The following is a 19237-nucleotide window of genomic DNA, read 5'->3' on the forward strand; positions in this document are numbered from 1 at the left end:
CATGCTCCTCTGCCTCTACCACTGCCATTAAATACTATGAAGATGGTAATGTTTTATAGTTCCATGTATGTCTTTATTAATAATCAGAATGGTACCCTTTTGACTACTTGAATGTTCCCATTTAAGAAGATTTTCTCCAGGCTGATTGAAATAGGAAGATGTAGTTTCTTTTGTTTAGACTGTTAAATTTTTCACCTGTAATTCAGTGTGCTACATTAGCATTAATTTACATGGTCAGGGAGTAGGAGCAATATTGAGTCATCATGTAATTATTAGGTGAAATTACACTTTCTTCTATAAATCAGCTCCCTTGAAAGGTTTAGATTTGATCTCTAATTCATTTTTTTTAGTCTTTGAAAATTCTCCTTTAAATTTAGCAAACACTTATGTGCCTATAAAGGCATTCTATAAATACTGACAGAGCTAATCCTTACTATAACCCAGTGAATTAGGTATTATTATTGTCCCCACTTAACAGTGGAGTAAACTGTGGTGGAGAGGATGAGCTCTTGAGCAACCTGCCCAAGACCACACAGCTAGTAAGTGTCAGAACTGGCATTTAGACCAAGCAGTCTGGCTCCAGGAGTCAAACTCTAACCCACTGTTCCAGGCCTACAACTAGACTGCTTCACAATCTTTATTCTTAGATGTCTTTTGTCTTAAGTTCCTGTGCATTCTGGAGTTTTAATATAGAATATTTTGGTACTACTTTAGCTGTAGTCAATCTAGTTTTTACACAATAGATTCATGATTTGTGGCATTAAATTGATCAGGTGTTAGACTTTCATTCATTTAAATAGCAAGATTTTCACTTCACTTTCCAAAGGTAAGTATAGACATATTCCCAGAGATATTTCATCTTCTCTTATAGTTTTCAGAAAAATCATCACCACTAAAAGCGCTAAACATTTGGATACAAAACAGAATTCTGAAGAGCTTACAATGGCAAGCAATAAGGTACTCTACATGGTTAATATATCAATGATTTTGTGCCATTGTGCAAAAGTCTTACTGTGCAAGGAAATTTTTAAAAAACTGCGTAGTGTTAGATAATACTCCAGTTTTTATTTTTAGTGAGTTGGCTATTCCTATAACATTTCAAATATTACTCCTAGGGCCACTAGAAAAACCCAAGAGAACTGAATGAGCCAGGAATGAGAATAAAAAAAGCAGAAGCTAAATAAAATTATATAAATACATATATATGTGGCATGCAGCCTAACAGAATCATGCTTTGATTTGGGGGTACTCTGTGAAAAAAGGATGGTGCTTTTTCATTCTACATGAAGATGAGCCCCCATTTGCATTTAGAGGAGTGGCAGGGCATGATGGAACTGGTGCTTACTGGCTTAAAGGAGAGATAATTGTTTCCATTGTTTCCCAATTCTGCATTCAGAGGCTCATGTTGTAGCTTGACACTGGCTGTGGTAGGAGTGTTTACACCATGGGAATCAGCAAACAGTGGAAATCAGGGCCTTTTCTTTTTACCCAGAGACAGTTGTCAAACATTTACCAATACACCACTGGATGCTTGGACACATAATGAATACATGGTATTTTAAAAATTCCCTCTAATAGTTTTAAAAGAAACAGAAAATAGAGATAAATATAACTCTCTGGCTTAGCTTCATTTATTTCACACTTTGTGTGTGTGTGTGTGGGGGGGAGGGAAATTGAAAGCCTATTTTAAGATGAAGGTAATCAGTCCTAAGAACCTGAAATTCACCACTGAACCCTGTAACCAGACCTCTCAAAACACAATCTCTATCAGTCTTGGAAAGCTTTGTCAGGAACCGAGTGCTCATTGGATTTTCATTTCCATTTTTTCACCAGACATTTACAATGAAAAATTACTTCCTACTGAGTATCCATTAGCCCCCAGCACTGATGCTAATGAGCAAACTGCAGTGAGCTGGAGAGCAAATGGATATGAGTCACCAAATACACTTAGCAGGCACTTCCTGCTCAGCCTCCTGCGTCACTGCAGAGATACTTGTTCCTTAGCAGCCTGGGTCAAAGTCACAGTCACACAATTGTACATTGCTGGGAGAGATGCTGATCTGAAGACGTGCACTGATTTGTACTTATGAAATCTGCCCACATACATTCCCTTTCTGGGGGTTTGCATTCAGGTTGAAATACTTGCTCTTAAATGAATATTACACTAAAAGCACTCTTTTAATATATATTGCTTTATCAAGACCAGAAAGGCCAACAAAAAGGATTGAGAGAAAGCCTGCTTTTCTGTTCAAATGTAAATAAACATGCCCTTGGGAGTCAGGTAATGACAAGAACCACTAAGCAGCCAAAAGCAGGGAAACATTGAATGCTGCCCCATTGGAGCCTGGCTCTGTTTGGTTTTGTTAGTTTATTTTTGTTTTGTACCTTCCTAATCATGGATGCTACAAATGAGAAAAGGGAGAAGTTTGTGGCTTCAAGGCTTTCCTGGGAATGCTTCACAGCATCAAATAAATAGTCAAAAGCAGCAGATGGAAGACAGAATGATTTCTGATTAGCCCCTGGGAAGGAGGTGACGCACTTTGTGTACGTGGGCTACTAATGGGAACAATGTTAATTTCAAGTTTATGTTGCTTAACAAATGATGCTGATGCCTTGATGAGTGGCTAAGAGTTCACTGAAGGACATTTTTATTTTGAAGAATGATTTTTGTCAACCAGTATAAGGTGAACATAATGAGGCAAAACTTTGGTTCAGTGGGAACTCTCTCAATGCTTGAGTTTAATGAATTAATTTATATTCTGCTTAGTCCCCACAATTAGTTAAGACACTCTATGAAAGAGTATGTGATACAACCAAGTAAGCAAAAGAGGAAATAATAATGAAAAAACAACAAATATATGGTGAGGTTAGTTCACAGTTTGCATGACTGAGGTTTCCTTTACAGATCCTAGTGGTAGGCCATAGATTTGGCTTTGAGCTTTTAGGTAATAGAGGTAGAGAGGACAATATGATGAATTATTGGTTTAGTGTCTATAGGATGAAAACAAGTCAGTTGCTCAGGAGAAGCACTGCTATTTTACACTGTGTAGTGAGAAAAATTTGACTGAAAAAGCCAGTAAACCTTTACAAGTTGGGAGGAGCACTGAGTGATAGGTATTTGGGTCTGATGGACATCATTTTAAATTAATTTCTTGGAGAACATTATATTTAAAAATGTAACAACATTTTAGTATTAAAAGTGCCAAAAATTAAAATTCAAATACCTATCAAAGAAAAAAAGGGGAGTGGGTCTAAATGGAAAACATTTTAAATGTTTAGCAGTTAATGGAAATAAACTTTCTATTTTTATGGTAGTAAAATGATATATCAATCTAAATTGAGTAGTAGAAAAAATTACTAAATAGTGCAAAGATAGACAGGCCTTAGAAGCAGGTCTTTTAATATTGTGAAACCTCTCTGGCAATTGCAACTGTGGGCATTCAGAAGAATCAAAACAAAGGGACATTGAACCACAGCTCTTTTCACAGTTTCTATGAAAAATTTCAAGTAGCAGGGCAAAATCGCAGACTCTTCACATTTTTTGACAGACCATTTTATGTTACAGATAATAAAAAATAAAACTGCTTCTGAAAAGTGTTTTCAGCCTAGATGGCATATGAAAAAATTAGTTTATTAACTTTCTAAGCACTTTTATAAAATAATATTAAAAACTAAAGCAACAGAAAAACATTCAAATATGAACATATAATTTACATTTTTAAAAGACAGAGTAGGCTTATAAATAATATAAAGAATATGCCTTATTCATAATCAAATAAATGCAAATAAAACTGAGTTTTTCAAATTTATCTGATGAGTGAAATTCTTAAGCTTGTTTATGTGCAATACTGATGAAGCTTAAGGGAAAAGTCATGCTTATTCTAATTGGGAATAGGATTTAGAGTAAATATTTTGGAGAAAAAATTCAAACATTCAGAAGTTTTTAAATGCACATATTCTTTAATCTAATAACTTGTATTTCTAGAATTTTACTGTATGAACATATTGTCTATGTTCATCAAGATCTGGTACAAGAATGTTCATTGCATGGTTTCTGTAATAGAAAAAATAGAAAAAAAAATCTGAGGTTATATCTCAAAAGCAATGGTGAAACAATGTTTGATGCATCCAATTATGTGTTTATATGCAGCCAACGAAAAGATTGGTCTATATATATACCATTTATATATATATTTATATACACCATATATATATATATATACACACCATATATATATATATATATATATATATATATATATATATATATATATGCTATTGTAGAAGGAACTCCAAGATCTATTAGTTAGTAAGTTGGGAAGAGAAACCAATCATAGTGTAGTGTATTTTCTGAAAATAAAAGAGCAACAGAGACAGATGTGTTCAGACAGAAAGGACCTATAAGATTGGTGTTTGGGATGGTGAAAGAGTGAATAGCACAGGCTGGCTCTGAACGGACTGAGTTTGGAATCATAAGCAAACATTTCTGTGGTCACTCACATGTGTGATAACAGAAGGGAAAAGAATACAGGAACAAGTCATATCTGTGAATCATCTGTATCACTTATACTCGAGGTAAATCTCAAAATAATATTTATATGGCCCATCTCTTCCACTCCACCTCAGCCCTGCCCTCGCCAGTTACATGATTCAGAATCTCTGGGGCCCAGGGCTCAGAGATTGGCACTTATCACAACCTTCCCCAGTACTCTTGGCCTCACAATTTCTGAAAACCAATAGGGTAACTCTCAGTTTTGGGATGAGGAGAAACTATGTAGCTGGAACCTCTTGATCTTTCTTCCTCCTAGCTGCACTTTCCTCTCTTGGTCAAAGTACGCTCAACCTCTTCCATCCCTCCTGTGTAAAAGAAACACTCTTTGCCAAGGTATTCCTAATCACCACCTGTTCTTGATCAATACCTCTCTCTCTCCTTCCCCAGTCCACACCTTTCAAAGACAACATAAAGAACTAATAGGTAATTTTTGTGGGCCTAAATGTATGGTTGAATCCATCTTTCAAGTAGTCTGAAAGTAGTTATCCTCCATAGGATAAAGAACATGACTATCTCTAACTGTTGATCTTTACATCCTTTATTCTCTACTTCAGAGCTAGGCTGGCTTCATTCTCCACTTCAGAGCTAGGTTACCTTCCTTTTGATCTCACTAGGAAAGTCTCTGGAGAATAATCCTAATGGGGTTGGCTTGGCCCACTGCCTATACCTCACACTTTCAACATTTGGCCCAAAATTTGGAGTCATAAGTCAGACTTTTGGCCATCCATCTTTGTACTTCTGGAGCATTCTTAGTGGAAGGAAAATTATTATAACCAATGCACTCAGATAATTTTAATTTAAAATATTTTGTGTCTGAAGTATCCAACATCTTTAGTCTCTGTAATTGGAACATTGCCTGACAACTTAGTCATTCAATAAATTCTAGTGGGATGAGTTTCATTTAACAGATACTTATTGAGTGAGTACTATCTGTATTAGGTTCTGGAGATAAGGAGTAAGACAACACACTCATTCCTGGAACCCATATATTTTGTAAGAGATAAATGCATGAATATGTTGGATTTATATAAAGAAACCAGTCACTTCCATGGAAACTTGATTTGTGGATGATTTAGGTTGCACAATTGTGATCGATCACCCAAAATCATAATTGACCCTTTTCTAGACCACATAATGACTGTGGTATTATTCAAAATGTAGATCTTCTGTGAGAGACTTTCTGTGATACTGTTTACTAATTTTCACAAAGTGCTTGTTCAAATAAAACAAATCTTGTCATGCTTAAAGCACAGTCATCAAATAAATTGAACTGAAGTTGCTTTTCCTCCTAAAATAAATGTACATATATATTATTAAGAACCCACAATTTAAGGTAGGTACATAATGTTTTTTAAAAATCATTGCTTCCAACTGTGCTCTATTATTTACTTCCAATCCTTTAATTAAATAATAGCAGATTCCATACTTTTTAAAATTACTTTTAATTCTTAGGAATCCATCCATTCCAGTTCAAACACCAATTTCAAATTAAATGAAATATTTTCCTCTGTTTTGTTACTGGTTACACATATGTCTGAAGGCAGTCTATTTGGACACTCTGCAGAGACAAAATGGATCCTCACCAAAAATCTGATTCATATGTCCAGAATAATGATAGCACACACGTACCACAAGGTATAAAAAGCCTAATTGCTTATATCATGAGGCTTTATGGGGACAGCAGTAAAACTCCCAAGGATGTTAAAAAATGACTTGAGAGATCTGGGAAAGGAGACTGGCTTGGGGTGCTTACTGGGTTTAGAGTGTAGGGCCAGTTGAGGGTTCCCAGGAAGACAGAGACTTGCCTGGTTTCAACTTCCTGCAGGTAGCAAATGAGAGAGAACCCAGGCTTTCTTTGCTCGACAATTGTAGGGCAGAAGGGAAAGAGGAGTGGGTGGGATTGACAGCTGTCCATAGTCAAACATTAGAAATTGATTCAGAGTTCATTATAGTCAAAACAAGCTTCCCCTCTCCCCCACCCCCATACCCAGCCACCTTTTTTTTTGTATCTGCTTCTTCATTTGGGAGGAAACACAAAGAGAAAAATATTAGCTAATTATTACAAAGCATCAATACTCATTATTAAGCAGTCACAGTTTTTCTTTTGTACCATTGTACGGTTGTATATTAAGTAGATATATTTTACTAAAGTAGTAGATATTTTACTTGATTCATACAGGATGTGGTGGCAGATGAGATCAGTCTCTGAAAGATTTAAAATCATGCTCCATGCTCCACATTCCACAGTCTTTCTACTCCAGGTGTGGCTGGTGTACCAGCAGCATCAACACCTAGGAGCTTGTTAGGAATTGTAGACTCTCAGGCCCACCCCAGGCCTACTAAATTGGAATCTGCATTTTACTGAGTTTCCCACAATAAAGCTGTCCTTTAGTCCTGCAAGTAGTTCCACATGGGAAGTGTATTTTCCACACAAATAGCTGTTTGATAAAATTCAGCTTTAAAAATAAACTAATCTCTCAATTAGTTCTGAATTCAGAAAAGCAACCGGATTTTAATTTTTTTATCTGATACCAAAACAGGTTTTAACTAAAATTTTCAGTTATCAACTCATTATTTGAGTGTCATGGCTAGTATACAGGAAGGCATTAATATTTTTCAGATGAAAATGTCATGTTATGCAAAGTTTTTTAAAAATCTTGTCCAGATGCTTAGACTATGACCCTTGACAAAACATATACAACAAAAGCATATGTGTCTGTGTGTGTGTGTGTGTGTGTGTACTGGTTTGTTTTAAAAGAGAAAACACTCTGCTCTGATAAAGCAATAGAAAGCAAATAGGGTTAGATCCACATCTGAGACATGTTACCCTTTGTGATGAAATATGTTACCTTCTGTGGGGTTCAGTATGTAACCTGTGAGGTTCAGAGGCATTCCCTCTGAGAACTGGAACAAGACAAGGATGCCCACTTTCAGTGCTTCTATTCAACATCATACTGGAAGTCCTAGCAATCAGACAAGAAACCAGAGCAATCAGACAAGAAAAAGAAATAAAGAACATCCAAATTGGTAAAGAGGAAGTCAAACTGTTCCTTATTGCTGATGATATGACCCTATGCCCAGAAAACCATAGACTCCTCCAAAAGGCTTCTAGAACTGATAAATGAATTCAGCAAAGTTTCAGAATACAAAATTAATGTGCACAAATCAGTAGCTCTTCTATACACCAACAGCAACCATGCTGAGAACTAAATCAAGAACTCAACCTCTTTTACAATAGATGCAAAAAAAAAAAAAAAAAAAAAAAAACCTAGGAATTCGCCTAACCAAGGAGGTGAAAGACCTCTACAAGGAAAATTACAAAACACTGCTGAAAGAAATCATAGATGACACAAACAAATGGAAACACACTCCATGCTCATGAATGGGTAGAATCAATATTGTGAAAATGATCATCCTACCAAAAGCAATATACAAATTCAATGCAATTTCCATCAAAATACCACCATCATTCTTCACAGAACTAGGAAAATAATCCTAAAATTCATATGGAACCAAAAAAGAGCCTGCATAGCCAAAGCAATACTAAGCAAAAAGAAAAAATCTGGAGGAATCACATTGTCTGATTTCAAACTATACTCTAAGGCTATAGTCACCAAAACAGCATGGTACTGGTATAAAAATAGGCACATAGACAAATGGAACAGAATAAAGAACCCAGAAATAAACCCAAATACTTACAGCCAATGACCTATGTTTATGACAGAAACATAAAGTGGGGAAAGGACACCCTATTCAACAAATGGTGCTGGGATAATTGGCAAGCCACATGTAGAAGAATGAAACTGGATCCTCATCTCTCACCTTATACAAAAATCAACTCAAGATGGATCAAGGACTTAAACTGAAGACCTGAAACCATAAAAATTCTAGAAGATAACATCAGAAAAACCCTTCTAGATATTGGCTTAGGCAAAGACCAAGAACCCAGAAGCAAATGCAACAAAAACAAACACAAATAGATGGGACTTAATTAAACTAAAAAGCTTCTGCATAGCAAAAGAAACAATCAACAGAGTAAACAACCCACAGAGTGGGAGAAAATCTGCAATTTATGCATCTGACAAAGGACAAATATGCAGAATCTACAAGGAACTCAAATCAGCAAGAGAAAAACAATCCCATCAAAAAGTGGGCTAAGGACTTGAACAGACAGTTCTCAAAGGAAGATATACACATGGCCAACAAACATATGGAAAAATGCTCAACATCACTAACGATCAGGGAAATGCAAATCAAAACCACAATGCAATACCACTTTACTCCTGCAAGAATGGCCATAATAAAAAAAATAAAAAAATAATAGATGTTGGCATGGATGGGGTGAACAGGGAACACTTCTATACCGCTGATGGGAATGTAAACCAGTGCAATCACTTTGGAAAACAGTTTGGAGATTCCTGAAAGGACTGAAGTAGAACTACCATTTAATCCAGCAATTCCACTACTGGGTATCAATCTAGAAGAAAAGACGCCATTATACGAAAAAGATACTTGTACATGCATATTTATGGCAGCACAATTCACAATTGCATAAGTATGGGTCTACTCCAAATGCCCATCAAGCATTTGCAGCAATCTGGATGGAACTATGGAATGGAAAACCAAACATTGTGTATTCTCACTTATAAGTGGAAGCTAAACTATGAGGATGCAAAGGCATAGAATGATACAATGGACTCTGGGGACTCAGGCAAAAGAGTGGGAGGAGGTGAGGGATAAATGACTACAAATTGGGTTCAGTGTATACCACTTGGGTGATGGGTGCACCAAAATCTCACTAATCACCACTAAGAATTTACTCATGTAAGCAAACACCACCTATTCCCCAAAAACCTATGGAAACAAAAAATTGTTTTTAAAAAGTGTGTGGCACCTCCCTCTGCCTCCCAAAAGCAAAACAAAAGAAAACAAAGTGGACCCCATGGCTTTGCATTACAATGACAAAACCTACTTAATTTGCTTCAGAATAACTTGTTCAAATCTGAACTGTTTGGAAATGTCTTTTATAGAATGTTTGTCATGGTCCGGGCATCTTTTTGTCACTGTAAACAACTTCTTAAGGAAACATGTGGAACATTTAATTTGATTATCTGGTTTCTCGGTCTGGGCATCTTTTTGTCACTGTAAACTCCTTCTTAAGGAAACATGTGGAACATTTAATTTGATTATTTGGTTTCTCGGGATTCCCAGGACTATCTTCATTTACATGAATGTACATTAGCTCTGGCATGGATCGCCTGCAGAAGTGAGTGCATTCCATCTCATTAAGCACTAAATTTAGTCCCTGAAGACTGAAAGAGGAGAAAAACAACCAGCTGCAGAAAGTCTTGGGCTCTGTGACTGGTGAGCTGTAGAAGACAGAAGGAGGTTTGTACACTTCATTCTAGAGTAATAGAATGGTCTGTAAATCAGGAGCTGGAAAAATGGTAAATGAAGATGTTGAATAGGAGATTCTCTATTCTCTATTGAATAGGAAATTCTCTAGTCTATTGTAAGAATGTATTGAAGGAAATCTTAAAAAAAATACAGTAGTTCAGATCTTTCTTTCATATATCTTCTCCTTTTTCCATTTCCCTAATTTTATGCCATATTGATAACCCACAATTTTACTTTGTCTTTAATACATTGATTTTGGGGTAATAGCAAATGGTTCAAATTCTGGCTTCACCACTTATGGTAGCAATGTAGATAATAGTATTTGATAAATACTTAACCTTCTTAAAACTCCATTCTTTAGCTGACAATAACTACAACTACCTTAAACGTGTAAGTATTAAATGAAATAAACCTGTGAAAAATTTAACTAAAAAAATTAATTACTAATAAAAAATTCAAAAAAAGCTTGTAGAACAAGGATATAAAGAAACACCGTACAATGTATTTGTGTGTTAAGCTGAGTGCTATCACAAGAGTCAAAAAGTTAAAAAATGAAAACCTTAAAAAAATAAAGTTACAGTAAGCTTAGGTGAATTTCTTATTGAAGAAAGTGAACGATTGTTTTATAAATTTAGTGTATCCTAAGTGTACTGTGTTTATAAAGTATATAGTAGTTCAGTTATGTCCTAGGCCTTCACATTCACTTACCACTCACTTACTGATTCACTCAGAGCGGTTTCCAGTTCTGCAAGCTTTATTCATAGTAAGTGCCCTTTACAGGTGTAGCATTTATTATCATTTATACCATATTTTTACTGTACCTTTTCTATGTTTAGATGCAGAAATACTTCCCATTGTGTTACAATTGCCTACAATATTTGGTACACGCTGCGCTAAATACAAATTTGTAACATGCTGTATAGGTTTGTAGCCTAGGAGCAATAGGCTATATCATATAATCTAGGTGTGTAGTAGGCTATACCATCTATGCTTGTATAAGTACACTCTATGATGTTCTTACAATGACAAAAATCACCTAAGGATTCATTTCTAGAACACACCCTCATTTTCATGTGCGTCCGTGTGAAGAGACCACTGAACAGGCTTTGTGTGAGCAACAAGGCTGTTTATTTCACCTGGGTACAGGCGGGCTGAGTCCGAAAAGAGAGTCAGCAAAGATAGATAGGGGTGGGGCCATTTTATAAGATTTGGGTAGGTAAAGGATAAAGGGGGATTTGTTCTCTGGTGGGCAGGTGTGGAGGGTCACAAGGTGCTCAGCGGGGGAGGTTTTGAGCCAGGATGAGCCAGGAGAAGGAATTTCACAAGGTAATGTCATCAGTTAAGGCAGGAACAGGCCATTTTCACTTCTTTTGTGGTGGAATGTCATCAGTTAAGGCAGGAACTGGCCATCTGGATGTGTAGTGCAGGTCACAGGGGATATGATGGCTTAGCTTGAGCTCAGAGGTCTGATATTCTTGTCTTCTTATGTTAATAAGAAAAATAAAATAGTGGTAAAATGTTGGGGCAGCAAAAATTTTTGGGGGTGGTATGGAGAGATAATGGGCGATGTTTCTCAGGGCTGCTTCGAGGGGGATTAGGGGTGGTGTGGGAACTTAGCATGGGAGAGATTAAGCTGAAGGAAGATTTTGTGGTAAGGGGTGATATTGTGGGGTTGTTAGAAGAAACATTTGTCAGGTAGAATTATTGGTGATGGCCTGGATATGGTTTTGTATGGATTGAAAAACTAAACAGAATAAGAGAAGGAGAAAAACAGGTATTAAAGGACTAAGAATTGGGAGGAACCAGGACATCTAATTAGAGAGTGCCCAAGGAGGTTCAGCATAGCCTTGCCAGCAAAGATTATTTATTTACTTTAAGAGTTAAGAGTGGTGGTTTGGGGATAGCACCAGGAGATACCAGCTGTGATGGCTTGGAGAAACAGTGTAAACCAACAATGTAAATAAGAGCAGGGCATTTATAAGTAGTTGAGAATGGTGAATAGGAGTATGACTAGACAGAAGATAGTAGGATGACAAGTTTTTTGGGGCACAGTCCAAGTTGGTCTGGTGTCTGGAATGAGACTGGGGCCTAATAAAAAGGAGCATCTATACAGGAGCTTAAATGGGCTGTACCCTGTAGCATTCCGAGGACAGGCCCGAATTCTGAGAAGGGAAAGTGGTAAAAGTATTGTCCAGTCCTTTTTAAGTTGGTGGCTGAGCTTGGTGAGATGTGTTTTTAAAAGACCATTAGTCCGTTCTACCTTTCCTGAAGACTGAGGACTGTAAGGGATATAAAGGTTTCACTGAATACCAAGAGCCTGAAAAACTGCTTGGGTGATTTGACTAATAAAGGCCAGTCTGTTATCAGGCTGTATAGAGGTGGGAAGGCCAAATGGAGGAATTATGTCTGACAGAAGGGAAGAAATGACTGTGGAGGCCTTCTCAGACCCTGTGGGAAAGGCCTCTACCCATCCAGTGAAAGTGTCTACCTAGACCAAGAGGTATTTTAGTTTCCTGACTCGAGGCATGTGAGTAAAGTCAATTTGCCAGTCCTGGGTGGGGGCAAATCCCTGAGCTTGATGTGTAGGGAAGGGAGGGGCCTGAGAAACTCCTGATGAGTAGTAGAAGAGCAGATGGAACACTGAGAAGTGATTTCCTTGAGGATAGATTTCCACGATGGAAAGGAAATGAGAGGTTCTAAGAGGCAGGCTAGCGGCTTGTAACCTACATGGAAGAGGTTATGAAATGACGACAGAATAGAATGGGCCTGCGAGGCTGGAAGGAGATATTTTCCTGGTCTAAGAACCATTTGCCTTGTGTGGGAAGAGATTGATAGGTGGAAGTTTCAATGGGGGAGTAGGTGGGAGTGGACAGATGAGAAGGAGAAAAACTGAAAGTGAGGAATAGAAGTTGGAATGCTAGCTGCTTTTTTAGCTACCTTATCAGCATAAGTGTTGTCCTGAGTGATGGGATCTGATGCCTTTTGATGGCCTTTGCAGTGAATGACTCCAGCTTCCTTTGGAAGTAAAGCAGCTTTGAGAAGCGTTTTTATTAAAGAGGCATTAATGATGGATGACCCTTGCATAGTGAGGAAACCTCTTTCAGCCCATATAACAGCATGTTGGTGCAAGATATGGAAGGCATATTTAAGAGTCAGTACAAATATTGACACGTAGTCCTTTTGCAAGAGTGAGGGCTTGAGTTAAGGCAATGAGTTCAGCTTACTGAGAGGTAGTGGAGGGGGGCAGAAAGTATATGCATCAGGTGTGAGGAAGAAAATAGATTTTGGAAGTTATGAGAACTCTAGAGGGTCAATGATTTGTGATTTTGAGGGCCTCTAAAAGTATTAAGGCAGTGGCAGCTGCTGCATGCAGACGTGAGGGCTAGGCTAAAACAGTAAGGTTAAGTTGTTTGGACAGAAAAGCTACAGGGTGCTGCCTGGGCTCTTGTGTAAGAATTCTGACCACACTAACCATGCCTAGGAAGGAAAGGAGTTGTTATTTTGTAGAAGGGATTGGGGTTTGGGAGATTAGCTGGACATGATCAGCAGGGAGAGCATGTTATCATGAGAATTACGTCGAGATAGGTAACAGATGAGGAAGAAATTTGGGCTTGACTGAAGTAATGGGGGCTGTCTGTGAAGCCTTGAGGCAGTACAGCCCAGGTAATTTGCTGAGCCTGTTGGGTGTCAGGGTCAGTCTAAGAGAAAGTGAATAGAGGCTGGGGTGAAGGGTGCACAGGAATAGTAAAGAAAGCATGTTTGAGATCCAGAATAGAATAATGGGTTTGTGGAGGGAGGTATTTAGGATAGGAGAGTATATGGGTTTGGCACCATGGGGTGGATAGGCAAAACAAGTTGGTTGATAAGGCGCAGATCCTGAACTAACCTGTAAGACTTGTCCGGTTTTTGGACAGATAAAATGGGGGAATTGTAAGGAGAATTTATAGGCTTTAAGAGGCTGTGCTGTAACAGGCAAGTGATAACAGGCTTTAATCCTTTTAAAGTGTGCTGCAGGATGGGATATTGGCATTGAGTGGGGTAAGCATGATTAGGTTTTAATGGGATGGTAAGGGGTACATGATCAGTCACTAAGGAGGGAGTAGAGGTATCCCATACTTGTGGGTTAAGGTGGGGAGATATAAGGGGAGGATGTGAAGGAGGCTTTGAACTGGGGGAAAAGGTGGCAATGATGTGTGGCTGTAGCCCAGGAATAGTCAGGGAAGCAGATAATTTAGTTAAAATATCTCGGCCTAATAAGGGAACTGGGCAGGTGGGGATAACTAAAAGGAGTGCTTAAAAGAGTATTGTCTAAGTTGGCACCAGAGTTGGGGAGTTTTAAGAGTTTTAGAAGCCTGGTCGTCAATACCCACAACAATTATGGAGGCAAGGGAAACAGGCCCTTGAAAAGAAGGTAATGTGGAGTGGGTAGCCTCCGTATTGATTAAGAAGGGGACGGACTTACCCTCCACTGTGAGAGTTACCCAAAGATGGACATCCATGATGGTCTTGGGGGCTTCCAAGGCAATCAGGCAGTGTCAGTCTTCAGCTGCTAAGCCAAGAAGATCTGGGAAGGAGTCAGAGAGCCTTGGGCCAAAGTTCCAGGGGCTCTGGGAGTGGCTGCCAGGTGAGCTGAACAGTCTGATTTTCAGTGGGATCCTGCACAGATGGGACACAGCTTAGGAGGAATTCTGGGCTGCGAGCATTCCTTGGCCCAGTGGCCATATTTCCAGCACTTCTAGCAAGCTCCTGGGGGAGGCGGGCCTGGGTGAATGCCTGACTGCTGTGGTTTAGGCGTTTGGAAGTTCTTGTGTGCTGGAGATGTGGCTGGGGTTTGTCTCATGGTTGAGGCAAGGAATTGCAACTCAGAAATACATTGCTACTTGGCTGCCTCTACTCTATTATTGTACACCTTGAAGGTGAGGTTAATTAAGTCCTGTTGTGGGGTTTGAGGACTGGAATTTAAATTTTGGAGCTTTATTTAATGTCTGGAGCAGATTGAGTAATAAAATAAAATGCATATTGAGAATAAGATGACCTTCTGACCTTTCAGGGTCTAGGGCTGTAAAGCGTCTGAGGGTTGCTGCCAAACAAGCCATGAACTGGGCTGGGTTTTTATATTTGATGAAAGAACCTATACACTAACTGATTTGGGAGAGGTCAGATAAAGAAAAAGGAGCATTAACCTTGACTATGCCTTTAGCTCCAGCCACCTTTTTAAGAGGAAATTGCTGGGCAGGTGGGGGAGGGCTAGTCACGGAATGAAACTGTAAGCCAGACCAGGTGTGAGGAGGGGAGGTGATTAAAGGATTATAGGGTAGAGGAGTGGAGACTGAGGAAGAATTGGGACCTAGCTTGGCCTGGCGAGGAGCAGCCTGGGGAGGAGGGGAGAGGTCAGATGGGTCTGTAGAAAAGGAAGATTGGAAAGAGGAAAGACTCAGCGACACTTGGGGCTGGGACTGAGGGGACAGGGGGAAGGGAAAGAAGGAAGATTTGGGATGAGTTGCATTGGGAACAGAGAGTAGGGAGGGACGATGTGTAAAAGAATGCCTGGACGTCAGGCACCTCAGACTGTTTGCCCATTTTACGACAAGGATTATTTAGATCTTGTAGGATGGAAAAAATCGAAAGTGCTGTTTTCTGGCTATTTGGAACCACTGTCGAATTTGTATTGGGGTCAAGCAGCATTTGCAGAAGAAAATAAGGCATTTAGGTTTTAGGTCAGGTGTGAGTTGAAGAGGTTTTAAGTCTTTGAGAATACAGGCTAAGGGAGAAGGAGGAATGGAGGGTGGAAGGTTGCCTATAGTGAAGGAGGCAAGTCCAGAGAAAAGAGAGGGTAGAGACATGGAGAGAAGGAGTTGGGGGTGCTTGCCCCACAGGAAAGTGGAGAAGGGGTAGAGACATGGAGAGAAGGGGTCGGGGGGTTCTTGACCCCCAGAAAAGCGATACTTGCCACTAAGGGTGAAGGACCAAGGCAGGCGTCCCTGCGTGGTCAGACACCACTGAAACATGGGTGAATAATCAGGCAGGTGTCCCTGCGTGGTCTGACACCTCTGAAACATGGGTGAATAATCAGGCAGGTGTCCCCACAATGATTAAACACCAAGGGAAGACTGCCTTCCCAAGTCTGTGACCCACGCTGGAGTTTTGGGTTCATGTTTAAAATGTGTCTCCTGAGTTGTCTTTACCAGGAAAGGAAAGGAACTGAAATTAAGAGAAGGGAGCGATTGAAAGCTGGTGCCAAGATTGAAAGGAGAAAGAGGTTAAGGGATAGGCAGGGAGGTTGGAGAAGAGAGTAAAAAGAGGCTGCTTACTGGATTTTAAATTGGTGAGATGTTCCTTGGGCTGGTCAGTCTGAGGACCCGAGGTTGTAGGTGGATCTTTCTCACGGAGCAAAGAGCAGGAGGACAGGGGATTGATCTCCCACGGAGGTCCCCCTATCCAAGTCACGGCACCAAATTTCATGCACGTCTGTGTGAAGAGACCACCAAACAAGCTTTGTGTGAGTAACAAGGCTGTTTATTTCACCTGGGTGCAGGTGGGCTGAGTCCGAAAAGAGAGTCAGTGAAGGGAGATGGGGTGGGGCTGTTTTATAAGATTTGGGTAGGTAAAGGAAAAAGGGGGATTTGTTCTCTGGTGGGCAGGTGTGGGGGTCACAAGGTGCTCAGTGGGGGAGCTTTTGAGCCAGGATGAGCCAGGAGAAGGAATTTCACAAGGTAATGTCATCAGTTAAGGCAGGAACAGGCCATTTTCACTTCTTTTGTGGTGGAATGTCATCAGTTAAGGCAAGAACTGGCCATCTGGATGTGTATGTGCAGGTCACAGGGGATATGATGGCTTAGCTTGGGCTCAGAGGCCTGACACTCATCATTAAGTGACACCTGACTCTATATCACTATTGTTTGAGATGAAGAAGTGAAAGCTCAATAAAAAGCTACATTTTGTTTAAGCAGGATGGTATTATATTCACTAGCTTCTATTTTAATATTATCACAATTTAATTGTTTTACATCTGCAATGCCTTCTCCCCATACCACATTCTTCTCAGGCTTCAAAGTTTAATTCTGGTCTCACCTCTTCCAAAAATTATTCCACTTTGCAGTTTCACACTGATTTCCTACTTCTCTATGTACTTTTGCATATACAGTATGAGTTAATTTAACATTTTATTGTACTCTTCTTCAGCAATTGTTTCATATGTTTACCTTCTCTTCCAAATTAGACAAAGTCCTTTAGGGTAATATGATGTCTTAGCAATATTGTATTCCTAGTGCTTCCAATGGACTCAGAACATATTAGCTGCTTGGGAAGAAACAAGTTATTGATTAAATCAATTTACTCAATTGCCTGCAAAATGAAACCTAAGAGAGTTAGATTTTTCTTAGGTACATTGAATGAATCAGAAGGTTCATCAAAGCTATAAAGAAGATTATAATAAACAGAAGTAGGCTGGGCACAGTGGCTCACGCCTGTAATCCCAGCACTTTGGGAGGCCGAGGTGGGCAGATCACTTGAGGTCAGGAGTTCAAGACCAGCCTGGCCAACGTGGTGAAACCCAGTCTCTACTAAAAATACAAAAATTAGCTGAGCGTGGTGGCAGGCAACTGTAATCCCAGCTACTTGGGAGGCTGAGGCAGGAGAATCACTTAAACCCAGGAGGTGGAAGCTGCAGTGAGCCCAGTTCGTACCACTGCACTCTAGCCTGGATGACAGAGTGAGACTGTACCTCAAAAAAAAAAAAAAAAAAAAGAAAAAAAAAGAAAAAATATGGTAGAAAGAGAGTTGAGAGTGTTTGCATTCAAACTTCATGAGCTTCACAGATTTCCTAATAATAACTCGATTCCAACTTGACTTACCCAAATTTGCCCAGGTGAAGTTTTTTGAAAGGTGGGTGAATGATATAACTGAAGCTTAAACTTAACCGTGCAAACTCTAGCATCATTATCTTGGCTTATGTTTCTGGCAATGGCATACTCCCTGCTTTGATGAACCTTCTGATTCATTCAATGTACCTAAGAAAAATCTAACTCTCTTAGGTTTCATTTTGCAGGCAATTGAGTAAATTGATTTAATCAATAACTTGTTTCTTCCCAAGCAGCTGATATGTTCTGAGTCCATTGGAAGCACTAGGAATTAAGCACAATTATTAGAGGCTGTGGCAGATCCCTAGTTTTTAGACTAAAGGCTTAATTGATCTTTCTTTCACCAGAGTCTCTCCTAAGGAGCCCTAGATTAGTTCATCTACTCTACTTTTGGATTATGAGGGAGAACATTGCTGACAACCAGAAAGGCACTACTTTCTAGAATATTGTTCTAATCCCTGAAATCTGGCTGTGATTGAATTATCACATTCAGATGTGGTGTGGGGTTTTATGACTTCGTATTATATGTAGGTGTTCTCTGGGCATTGGTGTAACCCAAAACATCATGGAAAGTCTGTTGAAATCTTTGTCTGTGGGTTTGAGTAGTAAATGCACAGAGTTTTACTTTTTCATGTCTCTTACATACGTGAATACATTTGCTAGGCTCTGGCCTATTAGCATTATGGAGCCTAGGAAGATTTGTTTGCTAGTTATCATGCAAGAGGGATAATTTTCTTCCACTTCTCCAATATGCAAAATTCACTCAGAAAAAAAAATTAAAGGCTTTAATTACTTGCTAATTTCCTTTATGGGAGACAAGAAAACTGCCAAACGTGTTCGAGGGATGGTATTTATTATTAATTGCATGTACAGTAGTTTCCCCTTATCTATGGGGGATACCTTCCAAGACCCCCAGTAGATGCCTGAAACCTTGGCTAGTACTGAACCCTAAACAGACAGTTCCTGACATACAATGGTTCAATTTACAGTTTTTAAACTTCATGATGGTGCGAAAGTGATATGCATTCAGTATGCTCTTTGACTTATGAGGGAGTTATGTCCCGATAAACCCTCATAAGTTGAAAAATACTGTAAGTTCAAAATGCACTTTTGACTTAAAATATTTTCAGTTTATAATTGATATAACAGTTTGTAACCCCAGTGTAAGTTAAGGAGTATCTGTATACACAGTATTATTTTTCCTATATATACATACCTATGATAAAGTCTAATTTATACATTAAGAACAGTAAGAGGTTTACAACAATAACTAATAAAGTAGGACAATTACAGAAATAGGCTAGTATTACTTCTCTTGTTCTTTGGGGCCATTATTAAGGGTTACTTGAACACAAACAATGTAATATCTCGGCAGTCAACCTGATAACCCAGATAGCTACTAAGTGACTAACAGGTGGGTTGTGTATAC

Source organism: Pongo abelii, chromosome 5 (genome assembly GCF_028885655.2).
Source record: "Pongo abelii isolate AG06213 chromosome 5, NHGRI_mPonAbe1-v2.0_pri, whole genome shotgun sequence".
In the NCBI taxonomy this organism is placed as follows: Eukaryota; Metazoa; Chordata; class Mammalia; order Primates; family Hominidae; genus Pongo; species Pongo abelii.